Source organism: Penaeus monodon, chromosome 36, assembly GCF_015228065.2.
Source record: "Penaeus monodon isolate SGIC_2016 chromosome 36, NSTDA_Pmon_1, whole genome shotgun sequence".
Classification (NCBI taxonomy): Eukaryota; Metazoa; Arthropoda; class Malacostraca; order Decapoda; family Penaeidae; genus Penaeus; species Penaeus monodon.
Genome location: NC_051421.1, coordinates 30486016 through 30493515, shown reverse-complemented (window position 1 = coordinate 30493515; position 7500 = coordinate 30486016).

Here is a 7500-nt window from a genome sequence, read left to right as displayed (position 1 = left end):
CAGAGAGAGAGAGAAAGAGAACGAGAGACAGAGAAAGAGAACGAAAGAAAGAGAGAGAGAAACAGAGAGAGACACACAAACAGACAGAACAAAAACAACCATTCACGTACAAACGAAGAGAAGAAAGGTAGAAATACGTCAGCAAAGTAATGGTTTATTGAGTAATGACAACAGCAATGCAGATTTCCGATAACGTTATTGACAGTTAAACGCATTGCCTGAGGATTTATTTCCCTTAATTATTCTTCCGTGGCCGCTTGCACGTTGCATTATTGCTGGTGTGTTTGTTTGTGTATGTGTGTGTGTTTGTGTTCGTGTGAGTGTGTGTTTGTGTGTGTGTGTTTGTTTGTGTGGGTGTGTTTTTGTGGGTTTCTGTGTGTGTTTGTGTGTGTTTGTTTGTGTGTGTTTTTTGTGTGTGTGTGTTTGTGTGTGTGTGTGTGGGGTTTTGGGGGTTTTTTGGTGTGTTTTGTTTGTGTGTGGTTTGTTTTGTGAGTGTGTGTGTTTGTTTGTGTGTGGTTTGGTTGTTGTTTTGTGGGTGTGTGTGTTTTGTTGTTTTGTGTTTGTGTTTTTGGGGGTGTGGGGGGTTTGGGGGGGGTTTTGGGGGGGTTTTTTGTGTTTGTTTGTGTGTGTGTTTGGGGTGTGTTTTGTTTTTTTTGTTTGTGTGTTTTTTTTGTTTTGTTTTGGGTGTGTGTGTTTTTTTTTTTGTTGTGTTTTTTTTTGTGGTGTTTTGGGTTGTGTGTGTTTTTTTTGGGGTTGTGTATTTGTTTGTGTGTTTGTGTGTGTGTGTGTTTTGTGTTTGTGTGGGGTGTGTGTGTGTGTGGGTATGTGTGGTGTGTGTTGGGTTTTGTGTGTGTGGGTTGGTGTTTGGGTGGGGGTGTTTTGGGTGTGGGGTGTTTTGGGTGTGGGGTGTTTTGTGGGGTGTGTGTGTGTGTGTTTTTGGGGTGTGTGTGTGTGTGGTGTGTGGGGTAGGGTTGTGTGTGTGTGTGGGGTGGGGGGGTTTTGTTTTGTTGTGTGTTTGTGTGAAAAATGTGTGTGTGTGTGGGTGTTTGGGGTTGGGGTTGTGGTGTTTCTTTTACTTTGAATTTTTGGAATCTTTGGCTGCACTTGAAAATCATTTTTCCTGTATGTAAAGTAACAAAAAAATGTTTCTGTGCCCAAACCCAAACTCACTTGTATAACCCCGAGAAGAGAGGGGAGAGAGAGAGAGAGGAGAGAGAGGAGAGAGAGAGGAGAGAAAAGAGAGAGAGAGAGAGAGAAAAAATGAGAGAGAGCGAGAGAGAGAGAGCGAGAGAGAGAGAGGAGGGGGGGAGAAGAGGGGAGGGAAGGAAAGATAGAGACAGACAGACAAAACTGAAAACCGGTTACTCTAGGCAGTGACGAATTTAGATTTGAAAGGTTAAGTTGGACGGGGCTGGTTTAAAGACAGACAAAAATAGTTTTAAGTTTCAAAGCAAAGGAAAAAACCGAATTTAGATCCCGCTAAGTTCGGTTTAGTTTTAGGTGTGTCCTATACCAAAACCCCATCATTTAAATTATTCTGGAAAGTAGACCTCGCATTAATTGCATCAAATCTCCCCTCTGCATGTCTTCCACTTCTTGGTAAAGTCAAGAAGTGACAGATATTTCCAAAAAACCCCTTTACATATTAATTTGTCCCTTAAACCCGTTTTACCTGTTCATTTTTTTTTAGGGCCCCTGGGTTAGTATAAATTTTTTTTTTTTTTTTTTTGTGTACATCCTCTTTCAGAAATGTATTTATATCTACGGTCCTGTGTCTCCTGTATTTTGTAAATAACTTTGGGAATATTTTTCATGAGAACTTGGAATTTTGGGGTTTTATAATCTGTTATTAAATTTTACTGATAAAAATTTATCGGGGACCTTGTTTAAAAAGAATAAAAAAAATTTTTAAAAAAACCCACACCCGGGCCCGAAAAGGGGCTCTTTAAACCTTATTTTTTAAAGTCATTAAAAATTAAATCATCGTGGTGTAAAAACGGATTATTCTGACGCATCTTTTCATTGTGGAATTAAAAATTCAACTGTGTTCATTACAATTTTTCTTAAATATATAGTACCATTAAAACCAAAACAGACAACCTAGACAAAAAAATTAATACGGTTTTCTCTCACTTTCTCTCTCTCTCTCTCCCCTCACCTCTTCCCCTCTCTCTCTCTCTTTCTCCCCTCTCTCTCTCTCTCTCTCTTTCTCCCCTCCCCTTTCTCTCTTTCTCTTTCTCTCCTCTTTTTCTCTCCCTTCCTTTCTTCCCCTCCCTCTCTCCTTCTCTCCTCTTTCCCTTCCTTCCTTCTCCCCCTCCTTTCTTCTTTTCCCCCTTTTTCTCCTTTTCCTCCTTCTCTTTTTTCCCCTTCCTTTCCTTTTCCTTATCCCCTCTCCCCACTTTCCCTTCCCCTGGGGTTCTCTCTCCTTCTTCTCTTCCTCTTTCCCTCTGTCTCTCTTTTCTCCCTCTCTCACCTCTCCCTTTTTTCCTCTCCCCCTCCTCCCTCTCCCCCCTTCTCTCTCTTTCTCTTCTCCCCTCTCTCTCTCCTCTCTCTCTCTCTCCCCCTTCCTTCTCTCTCTCTCTCCTCTCTCCTTTCTGTCGCTCGTTCTTTCTCTCTCTCTCTCTTACCATTAAGCACATTTCTTTTACAAAAATATATTTTTGTAAGCGGGCGTGAACAGCGAAAACACCTATTAACCCCGTTTGTGCAGTCGAATTAAGACCTTATTAAAAGATCTTTGCTAAACAAAAATTCTAAAGGCAGTGTGTATATCAAAGGTTTTAGTTGATTTTGAAAGTGATGACCTAGTTCCACATCGAGAGGGATCGACGCTGGAAGCCGCGATGTTTTAGAACCCGGGGGGAGTTTTGGGGGATGTGGGGGCCCGGCCCCAACTCTCCTTTCTGGGCTGTAACAAGGGGGAGGCGACCCTTTAAAATGTGCAAAAGGGGAAGAAAATAGGGGAAAATAGATAATGGATAGATAATAGATAGATAAAGATAGGGGAAAAGAGAGAGAGAGAGAAGAGAAGAAAAGAAGAGAGAGGAGAAGAGAGAAGGAGGGAGGGGGGGGAGGGAGAGAAAAACGAGAGAGAGCGAGAGAGAGAAGAAGAGAAGGGGAAAAAAAGAGAAAGGAGAGAGAAAGGGGAGAGAGGAAAGAGAGAAAGGGGGAAAAGAGAGGAGGAAAAAATAAACAAAAACCAAAACCAAAAAGAGAGAAAAAAGAGCGAAAGTTAAGAAGGACTATAATCAAAAAGATACACATACGAAGAGTAAAATAATAGTAGATAGAAGAGAGAAGAAAAAGACGAGAAAGAAAAAAGAGAGGAGAAACATACAAGACAGACAAACACAAAAAAACAGGCAGAGAGAAAGAGATAGAGAGAGAGAGAGAAACAGACAGGCAGGGGCAGACAGACAAAAAAAACAGGCAGAGAGAAAAAGAAAAAAAGAGAAGAGAAACAGACAGGCAGGGAAACGCCTAATAAAGGCAAAGAAAAAGAAACGAGAAGAGGAGAAAAGCAGACAGGGAACAGACAAAAAAAAAACAGGGCCCCCGGGGAAAGAGAAAGAGAAAAAAAAACAGAAAAAAACAAATAAACGGCAAGAAAAGTAGAAAAATAAAAAACTAATGTACACGTATAAAAAAAAAAAATCTTCACGTCTCTTCTTGTTTTTCCAGAGATATTATTTAAACATCTTCTGGAGCGAAAGGAGAGGCAGCGACTTCGGATGATGCTGTGGGAGGAAAGAAGAGACCTGGGAGAGAATAAGAGAATAAGTGGAATGATGATAAAGATAAGAAAAACAACTGCAACAACAATAATGATGATGATGATTATGATTATGATGATGATGATGATGATGGTGATGATGATGATGGTGATGATGATGATGATGATGATGATGATGATGAAGATGATGATGATGATGATGATGATGATGAAGATGATGATGATGATGATGATGATGATGATGGTGATGATGGTGATGATGATGATGATGATGATGATGATGATGACGATGATGATGATGATGATGATGATGATGATGATGATGATGATGATGATGATGATGATGAGATGAATGATGATGATGTGTGATGATGATGATGATGATGGATGAGATGATGATGATGATGATGATGATGATGATGATGGATGAATGATATGATGTGATGATGATGATATGATGAGGTGATGATGATGATGATTGATGATGAAGATGATGTGATGTGATGATGGATGATGATGATGATGTGTGAATGATATGGAGTGATGATGATGATGACGACGATGATGATGATGGTGATAATGATGTGATGATGATGATGATGATGATGATGATGATGATGATGAGAAGGAGATGATGATGATGATGATGATGATGATGTGATGATGTGATGAGATTATGATGATGTGGATGATGATGAGTGATGCTTGTGATGAGTGATGATGATGATGATGATTGATGTGATGATGATGATGATGTGATGATGTGACATAATAATAATGATGAATATAATAATAATAATATATATAAATATAATATGATGATATAGCAATAATGAATATGGAACAATGATATTATAATGATAACATATAATGATAGTATAACATATATATGATATAGTATATATATAATATATGAATATATAATATATACTATAATATAACAATAACTAATAATGAAATATATAATATATAATAATAATATATAATGATAATACTAATCAATACTAATAATAAATATTATGATATGACTGAATACAATAATATAATAATATGACAATAAATATATATTCGATATAGTAAGTACTAATAAAACATATAAGATAACAATAATATAATAATAATAAAATTACAAACTAAACCTTCTTGTAATCACTTAATTAACTATAATAATAATCTGACTTACCAATCAATAAACAGCACATATAGACAAACACCAGCAATACAGATACATCACAAATGCAATATCTAAAAAATCAAATTACATATGCTTATCGTAGGTAGTAATACTGTAACAAAGATATTTATAGAATCGCAATACAAACACATACACAACATACACCATCGATACATATACACACATTACGACCAATTCACATAACACACAGTACACAACGCAGATGACACACACCAATAGAACACACACACACGCCTCCCTCCCACAAAACACACCCTTTCCCTCCACACATACACACACACACGCGCGCGCGCCTCCCTCCCACAAAACACCCCCTTTCCCTCCACACACACACACACACGCATACACACACACGGAAGATATTCAAATCGAAGTCCAGCAACGGGGTAATTTAGCGAGACATTGGTATCGCATTTTTACTGGTTCGTACCCAGTGCCTGTGAGCCCCACGCACCAAGCACACGCACGAAAATATGCCCTGTCTCGTCTTTATTGCTAAGGTAAGGTGGAGGCGCACTGTGTTTCGGGATGAGGTGTGTGTGTGTGTGTGTGTGTGTGTGTGTGTGTGTGTGTGTGTGTGTGTGTGTGTTGTGTGTGTGTGTGTGTGTGTGTGTGTGTGTGTGTGTGTGTGTGTGCATTACATGGGGCGTGAGGATGTTGTGGGGATGGCGTGTGGGTTGTGGATATATCAGGTCGAGCCAGATTAGGATTTTATCAAGGTGAAATTAACAAATGGTGTGACTGAAAATTAGCAGATAAATATGACAGGGAATAGATAATAGTCCCTTTTTTTTGAAAGATCGAAAAGAATGAAAATTTGAAAACAAAAGCAAAAGTAGCATGCTCTTTCCTTTACAAACGTTATTAATAGGCAAAACAAACAATGCCTCTTCTGTCACAGAATCACACACACGAAACAAAACCACATCATTTCCTCAGCAAAGACAAAAATCCTAAAAAAAAAAATTAATCAGCCTTTTTTTCCCCTCAGCTCCGTTTTCTATCTCGAAACCAAAACAGAAAACGGAGACCGGGCGTCGACGGCCAGTGTGTCCGACATTCGTTCCTTTACATACACTCGTATTTAAACCTTGAAGTGTAAGCGTCGCGGGGTTTAAGTGGTTGACAAGGACTTCCCAGGTAACTTTACAAGGATATTGTTCTTGCCGGGAGCGTGCAAACGACTTAATATATCCCGTCTGGCCTGGTCGTTACAGAAGCATAGTCGTTGTGGGTCTTAGCGCCGGTCGTTATCAGCTGCCTCGCTACTTGCCTCTGACTGGGTGTCCACTGGGATCATATTATGCTAAAAGGCAAAGGAAATTAAGGCGCCTCCGGACTCCTGCGTGAGCTCTCTCTGTCTCGTGTGTGTGTGTGTGTGTGTGTGTATGTGTGTGTGTGTGTGTGTGTGTGTGTGTGTGTGTGTGTGGTGTGGTGTGTGTGTGTTGTTGTGTTTTATATTATATATATATATATTATTTATATATATTATATATATATATATATATATTTATATATATATATATCTATATGTGTGTGTATATATATGTATATTGTAATATATATATATATATATATATATATATATCATCTCATATATATATATATCTATATTATATATTGTATATATGTAATATATATATATACTGTGTGTGTGTGTGTGTGTGTGTGTGTGTGTTGTATGTATGTGTTATGTGTGTGTGTGTGTGTGTTGCGTGTGTGTGTATGTGTGTGTGTGTGTGTGTGTGTGTGTGTGTGTGTGTGTGTGTGTGTGTTTGTGTGTGTGTGTGTGTGTGTGTGTGTGTGTGTTGTGTGTGTTGTTGTAATCATATATAAATCTCTCTCTCTCTCTTCTCTCTCTCTCTCTCTCTCTTCTCTCTCTCTCTCTTCTCTCTTCTCTCCTCTCTCTCTCTCTCTCTCTCTCTCTCTCTCTCTCTCTCTCTCTCCTCTCCTCTCTCTCTCTCTCTCACCATTCTCGTTTTCACCCTCTCTCCTCCCCCTCTGCTCCCAACCTCTCTTTCTATAACCCCTCCTCCTTTTCCCTTCTTTTCTTCCCTTCCTTCCTCCACCTCTCTCCTTTCCCATTTTCCTTCCACCCCTCCCTCTCCACCTTTTCCTCTCCCCCTTTTCCTCTTCTCCTCCTTCTCCCTTCCTCTCCACCTTTTCCTCTCCAAGCCTTTGTCCTCAAATCATACGAATTAAAAGTTTAGCAGCGTCGCCCGCCGTCACTTCCTTGTTTCGCGAAATGCAATAGCAGCTGAGCAGCCAATACGTGACGATGGGGTTTCGAGGTAACTCTAACGCAGTCTGTCCTTAAAACTATTTCACACGATTCGCTCTCTCTCTCCACTGAGGCATGCAATAACACGTCCCTTCAAAGGCAGTTATATCACCTCGCCCTTTCCTCTCTTTCACTTCCTGCTATCCATCTCTGTTGTTTTCTAAATTTACAATCGGGAAGGGGGGGAGGGGGGGCGTTTTCTGATGCCGCAAGGACGTTTTCTCTCGGATTCGGTCCCCCGTTTTCTTTGCGTTGTGTTTTTTGGTCTGTTTTCGTCGGTCTGATTTTTGT